Here is a 26299-nt window from a genome sequence, read left to right as displayed (position 1 = left end):
ATGTGAAAATATTTATTATGGGAACAATATACTTTAAAAGAACTGAATGTACTGTTTTCAGAACATGTTTTCAGAAACATTTTTTATGATGATGGTGTAGTACATTTAAACACTTGGGTAACGCTTTACAATAAGGTTCATTAGTTAACATTAGTTAACTACATTAGTTAACTGGAACTAAGTATAAACAATACTTCTACAACAGTTATTAATCTTAGTTAATGTTAATTTCAGCATTTACTAATGCATTATTAAAATCACAAGTTGTGTTTGTTAACATTAGTTAATGCACTGTGAACTAACACGGACAAAACAATGAACAACTGTATTTTTATTAACTAACATTAACAAAGATTAATAAATAGTGTAATAGATGTTTTGTTCATTGTTTGTTCATGTTAGTTAATACATTAATGTTAACAAATGTCAGCTTGTAAATGTTAACAAAAATATTACATTTAAATGTAATATCAAATTACACACTACATTTAAAATTAAAATCATGCTAGTATGTTAGTCAATTTCAGCATGACAACAGATTATTAAAACAAATTTATTTAAAATGTACTTTAACATAAAACTTTTAATTTGACAATTACAAAGTATACTTTTAAAGGGGTCATCGGATGCAAAATACACTTTTACATGTTGTTTGAACATTAATGTGTGTTGGCAGTGTATGTACAAATCTACCCTATAATTGTCAGGCTGTGTGTAGAGAGGAGACGTAGGAAGGAGCCGAGGACGAGGAAATAAAACAAACGGGTTTTAATAATAAATCCAACCAGGGTACAGACAGGAACAGCAGGGGAAACACTCCGACATAACATTAAGATCGGACAGGGACAAAGGAACTGGAAAAAACTTATAAAGGGTAGCTAACGAGACACAGACAGGTATAGGTAATAAACCAATGATGACTTAATAAGAAACGGAACAGGAAAGACCAAATAAGGGCACAGGAGGGCGAAACCAACAAAACAGTCCACGGGGGGTGGGCGCCCTGGAGGCTCGTGCAGGGCAGACACAGGACGGAGAGGAGGAAGGCCTCCAGGGCGGATCAGGCAGCTCAGGAAGCCATGGTGGGTCAGGGAGCCATGGCGGATCAGGAAGCTCGGGGAGCCACGGCGGAGCATACAGTCCAGGAAGCCATGGCGGGTCAGGGAGCTCGGGGAGCCACGGCGGAGCATACAGTCCAGGAGGCCATGGCGGATCTGGGAGCTCGGGAAGCCACGGCGGAGCATACAGTCTGAGAGGCCATGGCAGATCAGGGAGCTCGGGGAGCCACGGCGCAGCACACAGTCTGGGAGGCCATGACGGAGCGGACAGTTCATGCGTATGCCCCCCCCCCAAAAAAAAATTTTATTGGGGGAAATTAGAGTACTGTAAGCCCGGGTGAGTACAGGAGGACTGGGCTCAGGAGGGCGCTCTGGAGGCGCTGGCTCTGGAGGGTGCTCTGGAGGAGCGGGCTCTGGGCGGTGCTCAGGAGGAGTGGGCTCTGGACGGCGCTTAGGAGGAGAGGGTTCTGGACTGCGCTCAGGAGGGCTGGATGGGACCAGCTGAGACGTAGGAGAAGGAGAGAGGATAGGAGCATCAAACCCCTTGGGGAGCGCCAGGTCCATTAAGTCCTTAATATATATTTGGCTTGCCACATGAGAGGCACGGGCTTGCCACATGAGAGGGTGGCTTAGAGCGCGGGGCGGCAGCCGGCTGACTTGAGCGCGGGGTGGCGACCGGCTGACTTGAGCACGGGGCGGCGGCCGGAGTCTTTGAGCGGGCCGCAGCTGGCGGTTCCGGGCTGAAGAAGTGGATGGAGCTTTGGATGACGTGGGGTTGTTTGGGGTGGGGTAGGCGGTCTGAGCCGTTGGCGCGGTATGTGGGGGTTCCCGGCATGGTGTGAGCCAACACGATACGCTGTGTTTCAGAGGGGGCCGGATGACGAGACATGTAATCCTCCCTTATTTCTTCGACTTCGAATTTAGAACCGTTTAAATAAAGTTCGATCAGGGGATACTCACACACGGGAAGATCGCAACGGATAGTCTCATCGTCCAGCCCCAGCTGAAAACACGCACCTAGAGCAGCGTCGTGCCAGCTCAGCTGGTTAGCTAGCTTGAGGAAATCCTCCACATACCGCTTCAACTTCCAACTGCCTTGCCACAAACCACACAGAGCTTCCTCAGCCGTCATCTTGTTTTGGTCCGATCTTCTGTCAGGCTGTATGTAGAGAGGAGACGTAGGAAGGAGCCAAGGACAAGGAAATAACACAAATGGGTTTTAATAATAAATCCAACCAGGGTACAGACAGGAACAGCAGGGGAAAACACTCCAACATAACATTAAGATCGGACAGGGACAAAGGAACTGGAACAAACTTATAAAGGGTAGCTAACGAGACACAGTTTCGTTCGCGCAAATCATTCGTGATCTTGCTTCAGCTGCAGCAGAAGTGAGTATAAGGTTTTTGTTTTTTTTTATGAATCTCTGCAATCACCTTAACTAATAATGTGCTAGTTAGCAACTTTTGCAGCTAAATGCGGCTAAAGTAAACAATCTCTCTGAGCACAGCTCCTCACTCCACAGAGAGTAGAGAGGGGCGGGGCGAGCAGAGCTCATTTGCATTTAAAGGAACAATCCCTCAGAATGGGTTGATTTTTGCAGAGCTAATTTTGACAAGGTAAAAAAGGGTGTTTTTTTACACTACCATTGAGAATTTTTAACCAAAGTATATTATAGACTTTTCATTAAGACCCTAAAGAATCATATCAACTTGTGGAAAATGGGCATCCAATGACCCCTTTTAAAAGTGTTTTTCAGTGCGTTAAGAAACATAGTCATAAAGGAAAACCTCAGTGGCCTTTTATTTCAATAAATTATTATCTGGAAGTACAGTTGTACTGTACACAAGCACATATTCAATACAATAACCCAGACCTCTTTTTCAAAAGCGTATCCTATTAAAACATAAAATTGAGGTATCAAAGTGCCATAATCAATCAGACATTTTGTTATCTAATTTTCCTGCTCTAGAGTAATTAGTTACATTGCATTCTCAGCTCAGAAGATTGGCATGTAAACAAAAATGCAAATATTACGTATGTGCCAGCCTATTAACTTCCATTGAGATAATTTGCTAATTGTTATTGATCGTTTGAGACGAGTAGTATAATCATTTATAGGGAGTTGATGTTCTCATTCTTAAGAGCCTTTTTCAGAACAAACATTTGTAGATTATCAATATTTTTGGTTTGTTCTGCTGCATGAGATGGACTTTTGTATACATATAATAACATTATTTGGTTGTTTTTATCATGGTTAAGGAGTTCACTGGCATGACTTCAAACATTTAACAACATTTACAACATCTAACTGGCAATAAAAAGCACAGTAGTTTGTCAAAATAAGCATTTTTCATTAGCCATATTGCTGATTGATGCATAATTAGAAGTTGGTAATAGTCAGTATTAATTGGTAGATTTGTGCCAGTGTATATCTCCACTGAGTCTCTTTGACAAATTGCACAGTCAAGATTACAAACAATCATTTTGATGAAATTCAGTCTCAGAGGAGACCTGAGCAATTGTAAAAACCTTCAGCAATTGAAAGAGTTTATTAACTGTGAATGTAAAGGTGAACTGGAGGTATTTTCCCGCAAAGGGGGCTGGTGGTGGATACGTGCTTCAGTCTGTGACCTTGCGTGCCTTTCTGCAGTAGTTTTCAGACTCAAGTGAGCAACCCCTCAGACCCAGCAGAGGCAGGTTTCTGAAGTAATGTTCACTTTTATTCCTCTGATATTTACTTCTGAGCAGTCAGGCAGCAAGAAATCGTTCCCTTTGAAATTGGCAAGCAAGTAGGCCATTTAAAAATCACTCGCTGCATTATCAGTTAGCAAGACAGACAATTAAAAATCGTTATTCATTTTCCTGTGAGCGTCCCTGGTGGAGGATGCGACCATTTGGATGAAACCTGCCAAAGCAATACAGGAAGGTCTTCATCCCTTGAGTGAAAAAATAAACATCAATGGCTTTAATACAGTAGCTTTGAAAGGTGTTGTAAAGCATCAAATCTACTGGCAGATAAACATGGCTCTTCTGAGAAATGGTCAAATGTTGGCTGATATTCTCTGCTTTGGACTGGAGCTTTGTGAAAGGCTGGGTCAAGTTTTTGGCTTCCTAACAAAAGCATTAATTAAGCAGGGTTAATTAATGTCATAGCGGAGAGAGTCGGTCTGGGTTGATAAGATGCTTCCGAAGAGGAAGAGGATTTAGGAGTGCCATGAATTGGAACAGGAGCAGAAGGAAGGACAGAGAGGACAAAGTAAGGGAGGTTGAGAGAGAGCAAGAATGCAGATGCACTTTGCACCCCGCTGATAAAACTCAAACTGGCTTTCCTTTGTCTTATACTGTCACTGTTCTCTTCTTTGAAAGGAAGCTTTTTTTTTCTTTCTGAATCTTAAACTTTTATTCTATGTGTTTGGGTGAATGTCACCCTTGCCTGTATTACTGTGGCCTACAGGCAATCTTTCATTGTTCATCTTTTATACAGGGCATATCTGACCAAAAAGTTTCAGTAACACTTTTTTTTATGGTTTCTTAACTAGTTGCTTATTAGCATGAATATCACTAGAATATTAGCCATTTATTACTACTAATTAAGCACACATTAATGCCTTATTCTACATAACTACCTTACTAACCATTAATAAGCAGCAAATTAGGAATTTATTGAGGAAAAAGTCATAGTTAATAGTGTACCCTATTCTAAAGTGTTACCAAAGTTTTTTATTAGTAGTAGTAGAGTAGTAGTATTTACTAACCCTTATGTTATTCCAAATCAAAAGGCTGTTATTTATTTATATTTATATTTTTTTAAAAAGAAAACAAAAGTTGAATTTTTTAATCATCACTATTCAGCTGCTTTTGAACAATCAATCAACCAACCAATCAAAAAAAACATTTAAATCATGGTTCTCAAATCTGATTGGTTGAGAGCCTTTTCCAGCAGTGCAATAGTCTAGTGATAACAGAACTCCAACTCACAGCAAGTGTCATGACACCCAAATCCACTATAATTTCATAAATGATACTGTTTCTGTGCCATGGAATATAGGTTTTTTAGGCAAGAATGTACATTGCCCTCCAAAAGTTTGAATACACCCCTGGTAAAGTGTGGTTTTGGACGATATCAGCATAAATCCTTATCATTTTTTGGTGCAAATATATTAAAGTAACTTGCCATTATCATTGAAGACCAGCAATAATGATTTTAATTTTGATTACATAATAATGGCAATATATACATGTCAAAGTCAGACATGCCCCTTTGCCATCTGTGAAACCTGGCTACTGGTTTATACTTGGCCAAGTTTTTTAAAAGATTTTTGGGTCAGCACACCTTAATAGCTTCAACAACTGATTGCCAATTAAGTTTAGAATACAATGAATTTAGGCCCAGATTATGCAGAGCTGTAATAGCTGCTAATGGTGGATTTTTTGATGAATCGAAAAGTGTATAAACTGTTAATGTAATTAAATATGTTTTTGTAGTTTGTGTTGTCCCTTATCAGTGCAAAATTATTACAAATTAAAAAGGATTCATGCCAATGTTGTCCAAAACTCCACTTTTCTAGGGCGTTTTCAAACTTTTGGAGGGCAGTGTACTTGTTTAGACTTCAAATATGTGGTTTGTTAATAAAGATAAGCTCCAGGGCGTCAGCGGCCAATTAGCACTCATGAACCCGCTGATAGCAGCCTCACCGTGGCCAGATCTTCTGGAATTTGCCGCTGGCTCTAATGTCTCTATAGTGGTTAAGCATGAGATATAATTCGTTTTGGGTATATCTAACAGCAGTCTTTGGTCTCATTAATCCTATTATTTGTTCCAGAACAAATAGTTTTGGCTGAGGGAAAAATTTCATCACGTTATATTTTATGTAACTTTAATGCTGTATATCAGAGTGCTGCCTTTGTACTTTTGACTGAATTGCCTAGCAAATTTTATTATTATTAATAAATAACATTTTATATAAATAATAGTAGCATTTAACAATAATATTTGGTATCGAAAAGCAGCCTGCGTTTAGTTACATTGTTCCACCATTAGATGGCAACGAGAGCCTGTATTTATGAGTCGGCAGTAAAGACTTTTATATTGAAAGAGACTAAAACTGTCACGGTTGTCATCGTGTGCGGGAACGAAACGCAGGAGAGCGGAGATTCATTCAATGCACGTTTATTTAAACAATCCAAAAGCACAAACTCAGGGAAACACAGGGAACCAGCAACCACGACGAGCAAAAATAACATAAAGACAATATAATCACCGACAAGGGGAGTGAGGACCAAAGAACATTATATACACGGAAACAGGGGTGTGGTTACAAACAAGATAACGAGGGGAAGTACAAATATGGGCAAGACTAAACCAATACACTAAACAAAAAGGGGGAGCAAACGGAACAAACCAAAAGAACTAGAAACACAGGGAAAAAACACAAGGAAAAACAAATCAAAACTAAACACAATCCTGACAAAAACAGGGTTGTAAACAAGGAAGTTATTTTTACTTTCAACAACTTGTAAGATGCAGCTGACAAATGCACTGAGCAGCGCTGTCGTCGGAACCTTTAACAGATGAAGGATAGCACGACAAAGATATCGCTTTCCTCACTGGACATTCAAACTAATGTTTTATTGTGAATATAAGATTGATCTGAAAAATGAATGAATCAGATGCAGGTAATCACATTCACTTAGTCCATCTCTCTCTCATAATAGTCTACTACACATAATACACTGCTTTTAATACAGTAATACAGTAAGCTTTTAATAAAGTTCTAAAGTGACATTTTTGATTTAGTAACAGAGGCTTGGGCTCAGGTGTTAAACTGTCAACTTAAGATTTGAACCTGTGGAAGTAGTTGCACAAAAGACTCAAGGCCATTGTTGTCCCTTTTTTTGTCTACACACTTCATCACAGGAGTGACACAAGGGTGAGTAAAGTAGTTTCATTTTTAGTTGAACCGTCCCTTTTACTGGGAGTTTACACTGAATGCAGAGATTGTTATTTCAGATAATTGTTCTTATTTTTTTATTAATTCAAACCATAGCGTTATAAAGAGCCTACAGAAATATCTAATACAGTCTGCAGTCATAGATGCAGAACGGGACATCAAAGTTAAGGAGGATGGAGATTATTTTATGAGTAAGAGGATTAAGGTAATGGAGTGTTTGGGGGCCAGAGACGTGGAGATGGTGCTGGACGGACGGCACCGCATGTGCGTGAGCAGCTGATGGAGCGTTTGCTGCTACTGCCGGCTGATGGAATGAAGCTATTAGACAGAGATGTTACTGGATGATCAGAGAGGCGAGGCTGAGGTTACATTAAACCAAATAGCTTGAGCTATGGCCATCTGTTGAACTGAATATATCTTCTTCAGATATCTTCTAAAAAAAGAATTTTTTTTTATTTCTAGAGGATTGTAGTACTTGGTTTTTGCTTGTCTAATCTACTTTTGGTGTTTCCAAAATTGACTACATTCTCTTTCCCAGGGGAACTATTTGTGCATCACTACATTGATTAGATGCTAAGATTTTGCCTCATAAGGTGAGCTAGGGAAAAGAGTGAAGGGATTTGTTTTTGTTTACCTGGCATAGACAGGTAAATTGTTATGCATTGCTGGATTTACTAAACATATTCCACAGTGCAAGTACAGTATAGAATTTTAAGCACAGATTCGTTGAGGTGTGAAATTGCTTGTGTATGTTTAATTGCATTGACAAATGTATTGAACCATCCCATGTCAATGGAGTTTTTCTCTCTGACTTTCCACTATTGTTATTTGTGTAACAAGTCATTAACTCGGCAATTAAAGTATTATTCTATGGGGAATTTGTAAGGTCACTCTTTAACTAACATGTTGTGCTTATTTTCTTTTGGGTAAAGATGGTTCCAGAATTCCTGGTAGAACCAAAAGAACATCCTTACTAAATAAACTTGCATATTTATTCGTTAGACCCAGCAGTCAGTTCTACAGTCAGTAAAAAAGCTGAACGCTGGAGCAATCAGATCTTAAAAGCTCCATGTGTGATTGGCATGGTGTGTGTGTGTTTTTCATTATGAAACATGGTAATCATATAATTGCATATCAGGCAGCGCCTGGGTTGGGCATCACTCCAGGAGGGAATCTAGTTCCACTATTTGCATTTTCATAGTTCTGTTAACAATTTAAAAGGTTGATCAGATTAAATATGATCTGTTGTTTTTTGTTTCATTTTGTCTTGGTCCTTTAAGGAGTTATTGGAATTGAAAGCTGTCTCAGAAGGTAGGAAACTTAATTATGCAGCCTAATTAACAATAACTTCTACTGGTGTTTATTGTTCATTCATGTTAATAATACAAAATCAAAACATAAGCATGCACATCACTGGAAAAACAAACAGGGTGCTCAACACAAAATATTGATAATATGGTCTGAGGAGACTGCATACTCAAAAGATAGTCTGTTATAATATTTTTGGAGCCTAGGTTTGCTGACCTCTGGTTTTCATGTTCATAATACAATAAATAGTGTTCATTTTTAGAACTTATCTTTGAAAAAAACTAAAAAAAGAATGTGGAAAAGAAATACACCTTATCATACTTTTAAAAAGACTAGTGTAAATAATATAAAAAGAATATACTTAATTGTGAACTGAATGTAATGTTTTCGGGCACTCAGTTGCATGTTGTTTGATTAAATAAAATGTAAAATAGTTTAAATTCAATTTAAATGCAATTAGTTAACTAATTGCATTTAATTAACACAAAATGGTACATAGTTAATTAATATAAAAATGCTATTTTTACCCATTTAAGTATGACTGAAGTACATATTTATATGTAATTTCATGCCAAATGTACTAGCATTCAGTGTATTTAAATGTAATTTCTGTTGAACTTTGTATGTCATGCATTTAAAATATATACAGCACTGGAAAAAAATAAAAAATAAATGAGACCACGGTGAAATGATCAGTATCTCTGGTTTTACTGTTTATAGGTATGTGTTTGGTTATAGGTATGTGCTTCCAAATCCAAATCAGCACACTGTCATTTAGAGAATTTACTTGAAGAAAATGACAACAGGTCAAAATAAAAAAAGATTCAGTGCTTTCAGACCTCAAAAAATGCAAACAAAACAAGTTCATATTCATTTTTAAACAACACAGTACCAATGTTTTACATTTGGTGGAATAACACTGATTATTAATCACAGCTTTCATGCACCTTGGCATGCTCTCCACCAGTCATTTACATTGCTTTTGAGTGACTTTATGCAACCTTTGGCACAAAAATTCAATCAGCACGGCTTTGTTAGATAGCTTGTGACCATCCATCTTTCTCTTGATCACATTCCAGAGGTTTTCAATGGGTTCAGGTCTGGAGATTGGGTTGGCCATGACAGGGTCTTGATTTGGTGGTCATCCATCCACAAGTTTGACCTGGCTGTGTGACATGGAGCATTGTCCTGCTGGAAAAAACAATCCTCAGAGTTGAGGAACATTGTCATAAACACCTCACAAAGACGTATGTGCCTGATTCCAGCCTTGCTCAAGCACCCCCAGATCATCACCGATCCTCCACCAAATTGTAGGCCTCTCCAGGTCTCCATCAAACCATTAGATGACCAGGTTTTGGGCAAAGCTGAAAATTAAACTCATGATGGTCCAACCTGGCTCTTCTTTGCTTTTTTCTAGCTTTGCCCTGTTCCAACGAGCCTGTTTTCAACCGTCCTGGCCGTGCACTTCACCCCAGGTCACCACCCGTTTGCCATTCTTTTTGCAGGTCACTTTATGTCATCCTGTAGTTGCTGAGTGACATTCAAATGAGTTGGTGGTCATCCCGATCAGTGGAGAGTCATTTTTTGCCACTTTCCTCTTGTCTCCCATTGGAAATAAACTAGACACACACGACTGATGTGTCCCGTTAGTCTAAAAACAGCTTATATTGTGATGACAGCTTGTGAAATGTGCCTAATGATATGAAACTATGATATAATAGTGTGGATAAACACCGCATCCACAGAAGAAGATCAACGCCTGCTTCTACGTCGCTGCCAGTTTAGCCCCGCCCACCGGTTCATACATGTAGTGTACATAACGAGAAACGAACGCAGGTCCGCGCAGAAACCAAATGATAAAGATTGCTCCAAATACAAGAAGACACCTGTGTAGTACCAAGTTGTGGGAAAACAGTCTTTGCATTGCCTTCCTTCTGATCCCAGTGTTATCCATCTATGAAGGATGTAGTGCTGTCAAATATACACAACTGCCAATCATAGCAGTGGGCGTTTACTTCCGAGTGCATAATCTGCCACACCTATTCAAACAGAGCGAAAATAGCCTATTACTTATAAATTATGATGTTTTTGATGTAAAAATCTTGATTATAATGGTCCTCAGAGAACAGTACAAAATATTAAAAAGGCAGTTTATGACCCCTTTAATGGTACAGATACACATTTAATAATGTAAGAGCGATAGTGCTTCTGTTGTGTTCAAAGGGATTGTAGTCTCTAATGCTATCAATATCGTTTCACTTCAGTAAGGTATCGACAGCTCCCCTCTAGCTCATGCTAATTGCTAATCAGGAATCTCATGAAGCCGGTGATTGATTTAGTTAAGAGGGTGAGAAACGGCGGCACGGTGTGTTCTGAGACGCTCTGATTGTTTGTTTGCGTTTCCTTAAAGCTGTAATTGGGTTCTTGATCAGAGGAAGCAAACACAAAAGGAAAGTGGCAGATTAGCACATGCTTTGTCAGGCACACACACTGTGCTTTAAGAGTGGAAAGGCTTCTGATTAACTGGGCTCATAATCCCTCTTGAGTTTCAGGAAAGGCCTCAGCTTTTGGTCCGACATCAGCAGTGTTGTTCCGGTTCTGGAGGAACTACGGAGATGCTGCAAGAGCAGGAACAAGAAAGCCATTAGAGAGAGACAAATGAAGAGAGCAGAGACAGCTATTAAAGCGAGGAGAAAGATAAACAGGAACCGAGGCAAAGGCAAAGATGGAACAGAAAAGAAGAGTGAGAGATATTTTGAGTGACACCGGAATGAGTCAGACTTGTGCAGAGGGGCGAACAGGAACCAGCGGTGAACTCAAATGTAATTCTCCAACTTTGCCTACAAAATTCCCAGGGTACTTTTAACTGTTTGGCAGAGGCAATCTTTAAGAAATTGAAAGGTGGAACTGTGGAGTCAAATTAAAAATGAAAAAGAGTTTCTTTCTTCTGTTGAACACAAAAGAGGATATTTTGAAGAATGCTGGTAACCAAACTGGTAGCCACATTGACTTCCATAGTATGGAAGAAAATACAAAGCAAGTCAATGGATTACCAACATTCTTCAAAATATCTTCTTTTGTTTCTATCTTCAATGGCTTGGAGGTGGGTAAACCATGAAGAATTTTAACTTTTTGGGTGAACTATCTCTTTAATGATATTGGTTAAAAATCACTCAATTTAATATTCAGAAAACAAATTCTTGATAGTTGACACTGATTGAATGCAATGGTTTAGGAATTGGACGACAATGTTAAATGATCCATTTCACTGTCAATCTATTGATGCTTGGATGATATTATCACATTTTTTTGATAATAAATGTAAAATGCACAGTCTGACACTATATGCAGTATTTGCATATGCTGATCCTTATATAATTATTAAAAAATAAATATGTAAAGAATTGCAAAACTCAACATGAAGTAAGTTATTTTACCTATTAAATAAACTTTAAACATAAAGTTTTAAGTCCTCTCTGCAGTGCAAGCTAATAATTTCCCACAGCATGATAAAATTAGAAATAAGCATTTTTTTATAAGCTAAGGATAGGTAGCTTTATTCATTTAAATGAGAGCAATTAGTTTTTGTTGCTTTGTGCTTTTAGTGCAGACGTGCTAGAATCGCCATGATCTCTTTTGCAGTGTAGACAGTTTTATTCATTATAACAGAAGCCTGCTGATTTATTGCGTCATTTACTTGCAGCGCAGACACAAAAGTAACATAATGTGCAATAAGAGAAGCCAGACTGTGGTGGTGGACCACTGAAAACCGCACGGTGAGCTGCATTTCCCTTGTGAAATGTTATACTTTCATCTTTATCTTTTTTTAATCTTACATTTTTAAAAACCCTACTTAATACAGAAAAAACATTTTTAAAAAGTATACTCAAGAGTGAACTTAATGGCCTCAGATGCTTAATTAAATTTTAACTGAATTATAATTATCCTATTAAAATTAATATAATAATATATGTTAAAAGTAGGGCTTAAGTACATTTTTTTTAAAATGTAATTTTATAATTCTACTGTCTTTTGAAATGTGGTTAAAGTGTACTGCTGAATGCACTGACAAGCATTTATAAGCATTTAAGTTGCAATAAGTCGAATAACACACTACAGTTAAATTATAATAAAATACATTACATGTGCTTAAGTATGTTAGTTAACACATCAAAATAAGTGTACTTCTTTAAAGCATGACAAAAGATTATTTAAACATGATTTCTAATTTGACAGTATTACAAAGTGTCCTTTTTAAAAGTGTACTTGACTGCTAAGAAATGTAGTCATGAAAGTGTACTGTAAATACACATAAGTGGACTTTTGTTTCATTAATATAACTATTTGCAAGGAACGTTTTAAATAAACTTACAAGATTTGAAGTACACTACAAGTGCACATTATATACAATTAAGCATGCTTATTTTTCACAAGGGTTAGCAGGCCATAAATTAAGTAGACTAATAATATAGGGAAACATAATGTACACACTATCTGCTATCTTTCCTCATAACATCTCCCTAAATGCTGTAGTTCACAGCATCAGATTAACCTGCAACATAGCTCATGTCAGGTGGAGCACACGGAACTTGAACTGATTTTGTAGACAATTAGCAGATAAAGTGAGCATCATTCACCTTACCTCAGTGTGCGTGTGCCTCTGAATGTGTGTAAATCTGTGCTTTATGTCAATCTGCACAGCAGGACTCTCTTTCAACTTTCTGCTTTAAATCTGTAAACAGTCGCTACCAAGTAAAACCGACACTTGTGTGAGAACAAACACCACCTGCTGTGCTTTTCCAGAATCCTATTGTGAGTGTATCTTGCTGTAGATTTCTTTAAGTGTGTGTGTGTGCGCGTGGAAAATCTGTGTACTGAATTCTGGGCTTGAAATCGGCCATAAAGACTTGATTTATTTGAGAGGCCAGCTTAGAGTCCAATTACTTTCTGCCTCCAACAACAGAATTTAGGACCTTTGCTAAAAGTCCACTCTGAGCATGAGCAGCCAGACACCTCGCTGTTACAGCCATTGCTGATCAGCCTTAATTGAGGGCTTATTGCTTAGCTAAAAAAAAGCTTGAACCAGTCAAAACCAGTCTCAACTGGTCTGGTTTTGGTGGTCTAGATTACTGGGCACTGGTCAGCCTACAAAAATCTGCTGGCCAAACAGCAAAACCAGCTAAATGCCAGCTAGGTTGGGAGACAGCTAAACCAGCTTAAGACCTGTTTTTGGTTTCATCTATGTAGGTTAAAGGGATAGTTCACCCAAAAATGAAAATTCATGTCATTGCAAATCTATAAGAACTTTGTTCATTTTTGGTCACGGCACTCCCGTGATCGCTCAGCAGATTATGACACAGAATGGAAGAAATTATTGAAAAATCATTTTTGTTCTCTTTGTGCACCAAAAGTATTCTCCTAGCTTCATAACATTATAGCTAAACCACTGATGGATGGTCCCATGGACCAGTGTTAATTTTGGCAGCAAATTTTGATTTAGTCTTAGTCATAGTCTTTAGACTAAAATGCAATTTAGTTTTAGTCATATTGTCTGAATTGTGTTAGTTTTAGTCTAGTTTAATCAACTATTCATTATAAGATTTTAGTTTACTAAATCTACAGTAGATTTAGTTGGCTAAAATCTAATGGGTTTATTCACAGAATTTATTAAGCATTTCTTTAAATAGACCAAAATGACCAAACTCATTGTATAGGTTTGATATTAAGGTTATACACAGATAGACACAGATGAATTTCAATGAAACACCAATGTTTATATAGACAAATTATTAGGGGTGTAACTATACATGTATTCGTACCGAACCGTCACGGTACAGGCATCTCGGTTCGGTGCATGAGGCCTTACAACAAGTACAGGCAATTCACCCTCACTCCAGAAGGGGGCGCCTGCAGTAATGCAACTCTGTTTGATAACCGCCAGCAGAAGAACGGCAAATGCCAGGAGTTGTGCACTTGAAAACATATAGAGTATAACGTTACTTTAAAGGTTTGTGTATTCAAATCTTTGTGAAATGGAGTTTGTGCCCTTGTATCCTACCTATCTCATTCAACACAAATCCAAATATTCCATAATATTTCTATATTTGCCATGGATCCAAATGCTTAACTATTATTTATTATGTAAATTATAGACTTTGTACATCAGTCGCGTTCTAATGGTGACACAGTGAGGCGGGCACGCTGATGTTTGGTTCACTGTCTTTTATTTTGATAAAGTACCAACTGCGCTGTCAAGTTAGCAATGCTAGAAACCTGGAACTGATTTGTTTTGTGTTTGTGTGCGCCGGTGCGGTTACTTCAACTTTCCTCATACCAGCAAAATCCACTTAAACAAAAAACAAATAGAATGTCGCTTTCTGCCATATGAGTTTCCTTTCTGTCACAAAACTATACTGAAACTCAAATATAGCAAATATAGGATGCGTTACGTGTTGCATATTTTTCCCCCTTGTCTATCAGTTAACTAAATTAAATATATTATAAATATTAAATGTATTTTTTCTTGTATGTATATATGTACTGCAGATATTATAGCCTATATATGACATTAATTTGATATAATATTTAGTATTTTCACATGTAGGTGGAAAAAATAGTAATTTGTACTACTGTCTGTTTAAATTAAATGAAAAGAAACCTAGCATAGTAGATTTTTTTTTTTGTACCGAAATGGTATCGAACCGTGACCCTTGAACCAAGGTACCAAGAAACCGTGACATCTGTGTACTGTTACACCCCTGATAGTTAAGCATTCTTTATAATAACTTGTTTACCACATTCATCATTCTTTCAACACTGTAAACATTTTTTACCAGTTTCAACTTAAAAACTTAAGTTTAGCAGCTTAAAAATACAAGTCATTTCAACTCATAGGTTAAATCAACTTAAAAGTACAAGTAGTTTAAACTTATTTTATTGTAATTTTATTGTAGACTTGTACTTTTAAGTTGGTTTAACTTAAAATTTTAAAGCAGCTACTAAACTTAAACTGAAAATTCTTACAGTGAAGCAGACATATTTATTTATATAAATTAATTTAAAACTTTATTAGGGCTACTAAAGTGATTCAGTCAAGAGCAGTGAGTGATTTTCTGTACTTGTTTTGTTGCTTGATTAACATCAATGCCACAGACAATAGCAACTAAATTAGGCTGCTGTCCCTTTAAAACCAGATACACAGATACACGTCCGATATATTCTCCCAACATTTTACATTCACATAAGACATACCCGAGTGTGTTTACGTGAATACTCATCAAAATGGACAATTCAACATCATTTTGTGTGTATAACGGACGTACACAAAATGTCAACTGCACTGCTTCAGTGTCTGCACTCAGAAAACTGACCCGAATTGAGTTATTTTTTTGCGTTGTCAAAGTTATCTATATGTCTGCTCTTCTCTTATTTCCAGATATTGACATTTTTTGAGATGCGCAGCAAGTGTATTCCAGCTAACGTCCTGCCGGATAGATCAATAGGCTATGATACAGTTCAAATGTATACATCTAACCTCCTAACCATGCAGCAGATTCCTTTTTTAATGAATCTCGTCCCTCCCTAACATTTTCGTCTCGTTTTTATTCATTGTTGATTTTCATCATAGTTTTTGTCATTCAAAACGAGTTTTTGTTTGGTTATCCTCTTGTTTTCGTAGGGGAAAAATGTCTTTGACGAATTATTCATCAACAAAATTAACTCCGCCATGGACTAATTTAACAATGTCAACTTTATGGGGTGTTTGAACGTTTCAGTTGCATTGCTGTGTATGCAAGGTCAGAAAGCTCTCGGATTGCATTAAAAATATCTTCAGTTGTGTTCTGAAGATGAATGAAGATCTTATACGTTTGGAATGACGTGGGGGTGAGTAATTAATGAAAGAATTTTCATTTTTGGGTGAACTAATCCTTAAATTCTGACTTAAAAGATAGATGTTGGCCAGAAATTAGGAGTTCAAGATATCGTTTGTCATTGAAATTGTGTCAGCTCTGCTGACTAAACCACCTTTAATCAGACAACACACTGGTTTTAGAGTGGTATTAGGCACTTTTCAGCTGGAATGGCCACGCAACTAAACACCAGTTTGGGCAGGTTGGAAGACCAGCTTAAATTAGTTTCATTATACAATTATACATTTGTCACTGACAGTACATAATATTTTTCTCATAAAACATTTCTCATAAAACACTTGAAAATCAAGGTAATTGCTCTCTTAGTGTCTCAATACTTCTCCTGCAGCTCTCCGAACCCTCTGTTTGTCAAAGATGCCAGGACAACAGATTGTTTTGCGCATACCACTGGACAAAAGGCTTTATTGTGAGAGTTCGGGATGATGGAGTGGAAGGGTCGTGACAGGCCAAAAAATGACTTTTTCTTGGGAATGTCTTTCATGTTGTGATGACAGCTTGCCAATATAAATTCTTATTCTATTTGCTAAAGCATTTTTTTGCCAGCAGAAATATCGGCGAAACGTCTGTGGTCAGTGTGGACGTGTCATCCATTCATAGTAAACTCTCATTTTGTTGGAAGGAAAGTTAGTGTGTAGTTTTATTGTGGTATCTGGAGTAATGAAAGAGGAGGTGACCTTTGAGCTGGAAAGGTGATTTCAAGTATTCCATGGTTGAACGATTATAAAACCACAACTGTCTGGAGTCTGGAAATATGGTCCATGTTCATCATGACTGTAGGATTTTATCGCATTGCATTTGAACATCTCTTTGAGCTGCTGAAATCAATCCGTCCATCCATTTGGTGGCTTCCCACACATGTTGAACCTTTTCATGACCTTAACAGTTGTTTTTGATTGCTGAATAATTTAGAAAAATCCTTTGACTTGAGGATCTTTTGTCACAATTTTTGAGACTGATTTTATTGAAATCAGAACTGTTTTCAAAGATCCTATAAAGCAATATCTAGCCAGTTGCATATTAAAGACATAACTATAAACCATTTTCTATGACTTTTTAAGATTTGATTCACTTTCGTGACTGTTCTGTGTTTTTGACCACTCTTTTAGATCAATTTTAAGTTAATTCTGACCATGTTATGAATCAGTTTCATTGAAAAGAACTGACTCCAAAGAATGATTTACTCACAATTCAGACAAAATGGCATCTAGCTGACTAAATGAAATATCTAGCCAGTTAAATGTATTTCAGCTAGAAACTACAAAACGATAGTATTTTGTTTAAATTTTATTCATTTCAAGGTTTGAAAACGACAGTTTTCCATGACTGTGGGAACCCTTAAGATGTGCAATAGTCTTAAGCAAAGACATATTAGCAGTCAAATTTGTGCCACCCTGCAGTTTACCATCTCCTATTTGCAAGGCAGATACATCAATTACATCCGAGTCTGTGTAAAGTGGCCCTCTTGGCCAGTAAAAGCTGTCCCCCGTCTGAACGGGGCCCGCACTGAAGGTCTAATGCATCTGTTAGGGAGTTTTTTTACTGATCATATGAAACTCAGAGAAGCTGTAATGAGATACAGGAATATGAATGGCCATCTGCCTCCATCTGCCATGACATTCTACAACTCAGATACTCCTCTACCCGTCCGCCTACGCCGAGAAAACTCGACGCACCTCTCGCCATCTAAACGTGCCAAGAAGCTTCCCCAACGTCTCCAACTCACTTCACCAAACTTCTATTCCTCTGCCAAATCCTCGAGGCTGTCAATGTTAAAACAACTGAGATGGCATTATGCAGAAATGAAATGCTTAATTAAAGCAGCTGACATGCGTGTGCCAGTGTTCTGGAGGACAGTAGACGCTGGATGATGCATTGAGGTTTTTAAGGGGTTTAAAAATTTTATCACTCAAATGATGTGTCAAAATTCTCACTAATATAAAATGCGCACTAAGATGGCAGCTCAGGGCAGTGCGTGCTCCCTTGGCGGTGTCACGATAAGCTTGCAAACTTGTTTGCAAAGTAAGTTGTACGCTTTAAGTGTCCTTGTTGGACCCCACACTGCGCTTCGGGTGTGGACCGCTTACACTATGCTAATTGAACACTTGGGTAGTGAGATGTCCTTGTCTATCCAGTCTTTTCTCCACTGCATTGCAGGGCTTTTTAAGACCCCTCCTGGCTGACTCCTGCCCCAGTCCTGCTGGCCTCATTAAACGGAGTTTGATGGAGTTCAGGGTTAGACAACCATGTCATGTGGCTGAATCCCGCTGAGCTGGCGGTCTGATGTACCATTCGATGTTTCCCATATTTTGACTTTTATGAAAAGTATTGCAGGTCTGTGAAAGTAAAACACAGTTGGTGGTAATGGGAGCATGAAACTGCAAATGCGCACACACATACGTGGACTTGCTGGAGAGAGAAATAGAAAGTTTCGCCTGAAATCAGACGTGTGGGAATGAATCATTGCTGTTTGCTGGGGTCTGCTGGCTGCTCATGTGTTTAGATTATTCAAGTTGCATTTATGTCAAAGTGTAGCCAAGCGACATGTGACTGCGTGCATCTCATGTGCGTTAGATTCCTTGCTCTCTCTGTCTCTCTCTTTGAAAGTTTTCTCTTGCTTTCGCATTACAGAAGTACTCGAGGGAAGCGGCATTAGCTTCTCTTTTACTTCAGTTGTTCAAACATTCATTCTTGTTTGTGCTTTGAGCATGTCTGAGTTGAGTTGAACTAGGCTGCCATCCAGTCCCTGTTTACACACAGGTCATTTATCTGACAGTATGCACTCTGAATAAAAATAAATAAATAAAAAATGGTATGAACATGCTGCATAGCCCTTCACAGCTGCATGCACTGGTAACTCGTACCTTGCTGAGAGCAAAATATTTTTTTTATTTATTCCAAGAAGAGCTATGCCTTATATGGCATATTTCTAATTTAGAAATTGTTTGAGGTTGCTACTAGATATTGTCATATATGCAAGCCTTATTATCCCCTAAATGTAATGAGATAATGTACAGTCAGCAAGATAATGTATCAGACCTCTCCACTTTGCATTGATCATTGTGTCAGGGTTTATCTCAAGGCCTCAGTATACTTAAACTGAAATCAAAGAGCAAGTAAGTATGTTATTTCTAACTATATCAGGACAAATCAAAGTTTGTTTGAAGTTTGTTTCGGGAGTTTGAAACATTTACGTAATAGGTAGGCATGGAAAGTGCACAGCACGTATTTATATATTCATATAAATGCTCTTCTCAGCAGTGTGACCAGTTTTGAGATGTTCACTAATACTAATAATAAGACTGCTCAGGTATTTTCAAAAGAAAAAGAACTGCATTGTGGGTATATCAAGGCCTTAAAGGGGTCATCGGATGCAAAGTTCACTTTTACATGTTGTTTGAACATAAATGTGTGTTGGCAGTGTGTGTACACAAACACTCTATAATGATAAAAAATCCACCCAGTGGTTTTTATTTCCTCTGTGAAAAATAATATCCCCTTTTTCAAATCAAGCCATTGTCAGCATCTTGTCTGAGTGATGTCACACCGACTAAGGCCACTCCCACGATAAATTGATTGACTGGCCGTCTTACCTTTGACCCGCCCTGATGAGTTGTAACAGGCTCTTAAGCAATTGGGGTGGTCTGTTGTTGGATGTAATTATGAACAAGTAGTCAAAGTAGTCGTCATTTACTCCCGACACCTGAACCGCTGAAGTGGATTACTCAAGTGGATTACTTTTGTTTGTGAAGGGAATGCACCTCCCGATTTACATAAATGTGTCTATGTTCACACTAATCATTGATGATCCAGCTGCACTTACAGCAGACGTGAGTATAAGGGTTTTTAAATGAATCTTTGTAATTGCCTTTCCTAATAACATGCTAGTTAGCAAGTTTTGTGGCTAAACGTGGGTAAATGCGTGGGTAAACATTAAAGTAAACAGCCTCGTCACTCCACAGAGAGAACAGAGGGGCGGGGCGAGCAGAGCTCATTAACATTTAAAGCAACATCGACCAAAATACAAAAGGTGTTTTTTACACTACCATTGAGAAATTTTAACCAAAGCATGTTATAGACTTTTCATTAAGACCCTAAAGAATTATATCAAAATGGGCAACCGATGACCCCTTTAAGGGATAACGTACAGCTGGCCGGTCATTATCGGAGTGGTCCTGTATTAACCTGTAGGAGTATATTTTGTAAGAATAGCCATCTGAATGTAAATTTTACAGCTTATTACCTAGGTCCTCACCACATGAATATTTAGTGCCATGGTGGCTCAGTGTGTAGTACTAGCACTCACAGTAAGTCCCTGGTTCAAGTCAGGATTCCTCCGGGTGCTTCCGTTTCCCCTACAGATGTGCAGCAATTAGAGACACTAAATTGCCCTTCGGCGTGAGTGACTGATGTTGGGACAGGGTTCAACATTCCCTGAGATTTGGAAAATAGATGTGCATGAAATATTGATAACTGGTAGAATAAGCTGCAGAATGTACAAGACATTTTTGCAGGTAGTCCAAAATAAATATAAAAAGTCATTGAATATCTAACCCTAAAGGTCTAGTCTGTCATTCAGCTTTCAATTCTAATTTGTGTCTGTGTGTGTTAATTTTGGTCGGTGGTGGTACATTATTGATAGAATATGTCCACAGAGAGTGTCAAGGCTTTGATCTAGGGGGTCATATGTTAAAGATAGCCATTAACAGACTCCGGATGCCACTGGGGACGCATCAAATATTCAGCACTTGTCTGGACATTGGCAGGCATCCTCCCTAGAGGCGTTCGCTTTGTCCTGTAAGGCACAAAGAGAGGGAGATGGAATAAAGAGGGATGGAGGTGGATAGTCCTGAGAGAGACCGAGACAACCTCACATCTCCCCCAAGAGATAATCAATACCTCCCGTCTCGGCAAACAGCTGTCAACAAACTGACCGCTTTCACGACTCCGCAAGAGCTCCCTGCATGTGTGAGGCAGGTGCTTCACGGGGGGTTGTGCTTTATGTTTTACCAGAGCTCCTGGTGCTCTTGTGCAGCTCTGCGATTTCTGGAGCATGAAGTGCTGTGGTGTGATGGTGCACGTCTGTGGTCGCTCAGCTGAAAATAATGCCTTCTGTCTGCTGGGTGAAAAAGAACACGCAGAATTGCGGAGAGGACTTGGGCAACAGACTGCAGAGAGGGGATGACCTCTGACCTCCGACTGGACTCTGGGAAGAACTGTTTTTAATTCCCTGATGCTCCAAGCATGTGTGCGTACATGAGCAAGCTCAAAAGCACTGCCAAGTTCCTATTCTCCAGATGCAGTTCTGACAGGCCCATATGGGTAAGAAATCACCATCACCCTCCCATGTCTACTGCTCACCTTGGATTAGTGCTGTGGATAAGGAAACTTCCTAAGTATACTAAGACATATGCAGCTAAAAGTGTGACCATATGTTAACAATGACTGCTGGAGGTCGTTGACTGTTGGTCACTAGTAGGCGTTCTTGCTCGACTGCTGTATTCATTTGTATCTTGCGGCATTGTTCCGCTCAGCTTTTTGCGTTGCATCAACGCATCACATCACTGTGCATTTGCATTAAGCCGAACTTCGTTCAACTTGGTTCCGTCGCCAACTGTTGCCGTCAGTCATGTCATCTTAAATTGCCAACTCTTGCAAACTTGAGTGTAAGTGACTTCTTGTTGCTTTGTCACTGAATATCGCTGTCAGTGTAAGCGCCTATTGAGCAGACAATTTGTGTCACACATATAAATCACTGTCACCTTCACGTGTCTATCTTTCACCTTGGATTAGTGCTGTGGATAAGGAAACTTCCTAACTGTACTAAGACATGCAAATAATGGCGTTTTTCCACGGCATGGCATGTTTCTGCATTGGTAGTTGGTTCATCACAACTTTATTCAACCTTTGTTGCATTGCCAACTGTTGCAATGCAATTGTTATCTTAACTCTGCAACTCTTGCTGAATGTAAATTACCTTCCATAGCTTCGTCACTACAAATCGCTGTCAGTGTCACATATAAATCAACGTCACCCTCCCATGTCTCCTGCTCACTTTGGATTAGTTCTGTGGATAAAGAAACTTTAACAGTGTGAACAGCCATAGTGAAAACAATTTATCACACATATAAATTAGCACCACCTTCTCATGTCTGTCTTTCATCTTTGATTGGTTCTGCAGATAAAGATACCCATTTGAAATAGTTCCTTTATTTGTCATAAAGCCTGAAATCAAACCACATTCCAAATAATTTTTCCAGCTTTATTTACAATTTTGGTCTTACAACTTCAAACCAATGAAAGAAAAAAAAAAACACAATAGTTCTGCAAATTTATAAAAAACTGAAAAAAAAAATAATAATAATAATAATAATAAAATAAAATAAAATAAATAAAACTAGAAAAACGGAGTTGAGAAAGTCATCAGTCCCTTGATTTAATTATAGCCATCAGTCTTTTTGGATATGTCCATACTAGCATTGCACACCTTGATTGGGCAATATTTGCCCATTCTTCCTTGCAGAATTGCTCAAGTTCAGTCAAATTTTGTGGTGAGCGGCAATGGACTGCTCTCTTCAAATCCATCCACAGATTTTCGATTGGATTTAAGTCAGGGCTCTTAGCTGAAAAGAAATACCCCCACAACAAAATGCTGTCATCACCATGCTTCACAGTACATATGGTGTGTTTTGGATGGTGTGCTGTGTTTGCTTTTCGCCAAACATAAGGCTTGGAGTTTAGTCCAAAAACATAAATTTTGGTCTCATCAGACCATAGCACCTTTTGCCAGAAGGTATCAGACTCATTTCAAATGTGTTTTTGCATAGCACAAATGAGGAAGATTTCTTTTGTGCCACCCTGCCATACAGGCCAGCTTTGTGTAAAGCTTGGGAGATAGTTGTCTCATGCACAGACTGACCAGACCCACACATATATACAGCCTTGTATGTCCTTCAAAGTTGACTTCCTGGTAGCTTCTCTTATCAATGTCCTCCTGGCTCTGTCATCTACTTTGGATGGACAGCCTGATCTAGGTAATGTGCTGGTGGTGCCATACGCTTTCCACTTCTTAATGATGCTCTGAACGGTACTCCGAGGGATAGCTAAAGCCTTTGAGATGTTTTTGTATCCTTCTTCTAACAATGGCAGCGTCTGACTCGCTAAAAGGTCGCCAACTGTTGGTCACTAGTAGGCGTTCTTGCTTGACTGTTGTATCCATTTTTATCATGAGGCACTAGAGCCGCTTGACTTTCTGCATCGGTAGTTGTTTCATCACAGTTTAGTTTACTGTTGCAATTTCAAAGTTGGAGGAGAAAATGAAATGAGAGCTTTTCGACATACCCTAACTGTATTGACCCGGATTACACAGAGTACGCATGTACATGGCAGAGCTAAACAAGATGAGCATTTGAGGATAAAAAGTATATACATTTTTATTTTTTTTAGAAAATGACTGATCGTTTTGCTAGATATTACCCTTATTCCTCAGCTGGGATTGTTTAGAGCCCTTTGATACTACATTTAAACTGCATTTTGGAAGTTCAAACTCGTGGGCACAATTGAAGTCCACTATATGGAGATAATTCCTGCAATGTTTTCCTCAAAAAACATAATTTCTTTACGACTGAAGAAAGAAAGGCATGAACATCTTGGATGACAACGGGGTGAGTACATTATCTGTAAATTTTTGTTCTGGAAGTGAACTACTCCTTTAACTCTGCAACAAAGCTTTTTCACTACAAATCGCTGTCAGTGTGAACGACCATTGTGACAATGTGTCACATACAAATCAACGTCACCCTCCCATGTCTACTGCTCACCTTGGATCAGGGCTGTGGATAAGAAAACTTCCTAACTGTACTAAGACATGCAAATAAAACTGAAGTATGACCATATGGCACCATCTGAATCACTAGAGGACACCAACTGTTGTTCACTAGTAGGCAATCTTGCTCAACTGTTGCATCCATTTGTATCATGAGGTACTATAACTGCTCGACTTTCTGCATTAGTAGTTGCTGCATCACAACTTTGTTTAAATTTGTTGCATTCCCAACTCTTGCAATGCAACTGTAATCTAAATTCTGCAACTCTTGTTGAACGCAAATTGCCTTCCGTAGCTCCGTCACTACAAATCGCTGTCAGTGTGAATGGCCTTTGTGAAAACATATAATGAGGCACTAGAGCTGCTCGACTTTCTGCATTGGTAGTTGCTGCATCACAACTGCGTTCAACTTTATCGCATTGCCAACTGTTGCGTCAGTTGTCATCTTAAAACACCAACTCTTGTAGAATGTAAATTACATTCTCGTCACTACAAATCGCTGTCAGTGTGAATGGCCATTGTGAAAACAATTAGTGTCACATATAAATCAATGTCACCTTCCCATGCCTGCTGCTCACTATGGATTAACGCTTGTAGATAAAGAACTTTCCTTACTGTACTGAGACATTACGTTCACATTGACAGCGACTGCTGGAGGTCAGAGACACTAGTAGGTGTTCTTGCTTAACTATTGTATCCATTTGTATCATGAGGCACTAGAGCCGCTTGACTTTCTTTATTAGTAATCACTGCATCACATCGCTGTGTATTTGCATAAAGTTGAACTTTGTTCAACTTTTCTGCCTCGCCAACTGTTGCTGTCAGTTGTCGTCTTAAGTTGCCAACTCTTGTTGAACTTTAATGACTTTCAGTTGCTTTGTCACTGCAAATTGCTGATAATGTGAAAACCCATTATGTAAACAAATTGTGTCACTCACTGTCACCCTCTGATGTCTACCAACACCTTGTGCTTCCTAACTGCATTAAGTGAGATGGATGCAAAAAGTGTGAACTTAAAAGGTGTTTACACTGACAGCTGGAGGTCGCCAAGTAGCTTACTGTTGGTTCATAGCAGTTCTTCCTTGACTTCCCTGCCCATTATATCATGCATTGGATACAGCTGCTCTACTGGTAGTCACTATATCATGTCACTCTGTATTTACATAAAACTGAATGGCTTTGTTGCGTTGCCAACTGCATCTCGAACTTTCATTTAAATTGAATGACTTGTGGCTGCTGTGTCTGCGAATCAGTGTCAGTATAAAAGCCCTTTACGAAACAATTTGTGTCACTTATCATTTTTTTTTCAATTATGGGCATTGTGTACTTTTTGAAACTCTCTTTTAAAACACTTTTCTGACTCTCAGTACTTTATTTATTTTATCTACTAACAATGTTCAACAGTGAATTTTTGCCTATGTCTTTTCTTCTGAAAGTCATATTTTTTTTATTTTTTCCATCACAGTGTCTTATCCACCATATCTCAAACCATGTCCCTGTTGAAAAATCCAGCATATGCTGGTTAGGTATGTTTTGAAGCATGGCTGCTGGTTTGAGCTGGTTTAAGGTGCTTAGCTGGTCATGATCTGGTTTAAGCTGGTTCTTAGCTGGTCATGTGCTGGTCCTAAGATGGTCCTAAGCAACTAGCTCCTGCTCAGGACCAGTTTAGAACCAGCACATGGCCAGCTTAAACCAGCTCATGACCAGCTAAGGACCAACTTAAACCAACTCAAACCAGCAGCCATGGTTCAAAACATACCTAAAGAGCATATGCTGGATTTTTCAACAGGGGTACTGTGTTTAACAGCATTCTGTGCTTGAAAAACAGTGATGCAAATTAAGTACTTTTTTTGGAATAAAAATGACAATCATTTCTGAATGAAATTACATTATATTTGCACACATTTTTACACATCTTTTTTTTTTTTTTCCGCAAAATTAGCAAAAATGACAGCTGAACTGGCAACTGCAAAGGTTTATTACTTTTAATAAATTAAATTCTCAACATAAAATTGCTTGATTTTGAAGAAACAACCATAAATCATTGTGACCCCTATCTTACATTGGATTAAAGTTGTGGATAAGGATAGTTCCTAACTGTACTTAGTGATATGTAGTAGGGAATCACTACCCAACCATATCATGAGGAATATAATGTGCCATTGTGTTTCTGCGCATTTGCATAAAGATGAGCTACCCAGAAGCTAAATTTTGTTGCTCCGAGGT

General features: G+C 38.5%; 1 protein-coding gene across 6 annotated transcripts in view; it reads left to right on the top strand.

Annotated features, from left to right (window-relative positions):
• large2 (LARGE xylosyl- and glucuronyltransferase 2) overlaps window positions 1–26299 on the top strand; it is a 132940-nt gene that overhangs the window by 27661 nt on the left and 78980 nt on the right. The gene's annotated exons all lie outside the window — the stretch shown is intronic.

Source organism: Labeo rohita, chromosome 18, assembly GCF_022985175.1.
Source record: "Labeo rohita strain BAU-BD-2019 chromosome 18, IGBB_LRoh.1.0, whole genome shotgun sequence".
In the NCBI taxonomy this organism is placed as follows: domain Eukaryota; kingdom Metazoa; phylum Chordata; class Actinopteri; order Cypriniformes; family Cyprinidae; genus Labeo; species Labeo rohita.
This window is presented reverse-complemented; position numbering and strand designations above follow the sequence as displayed.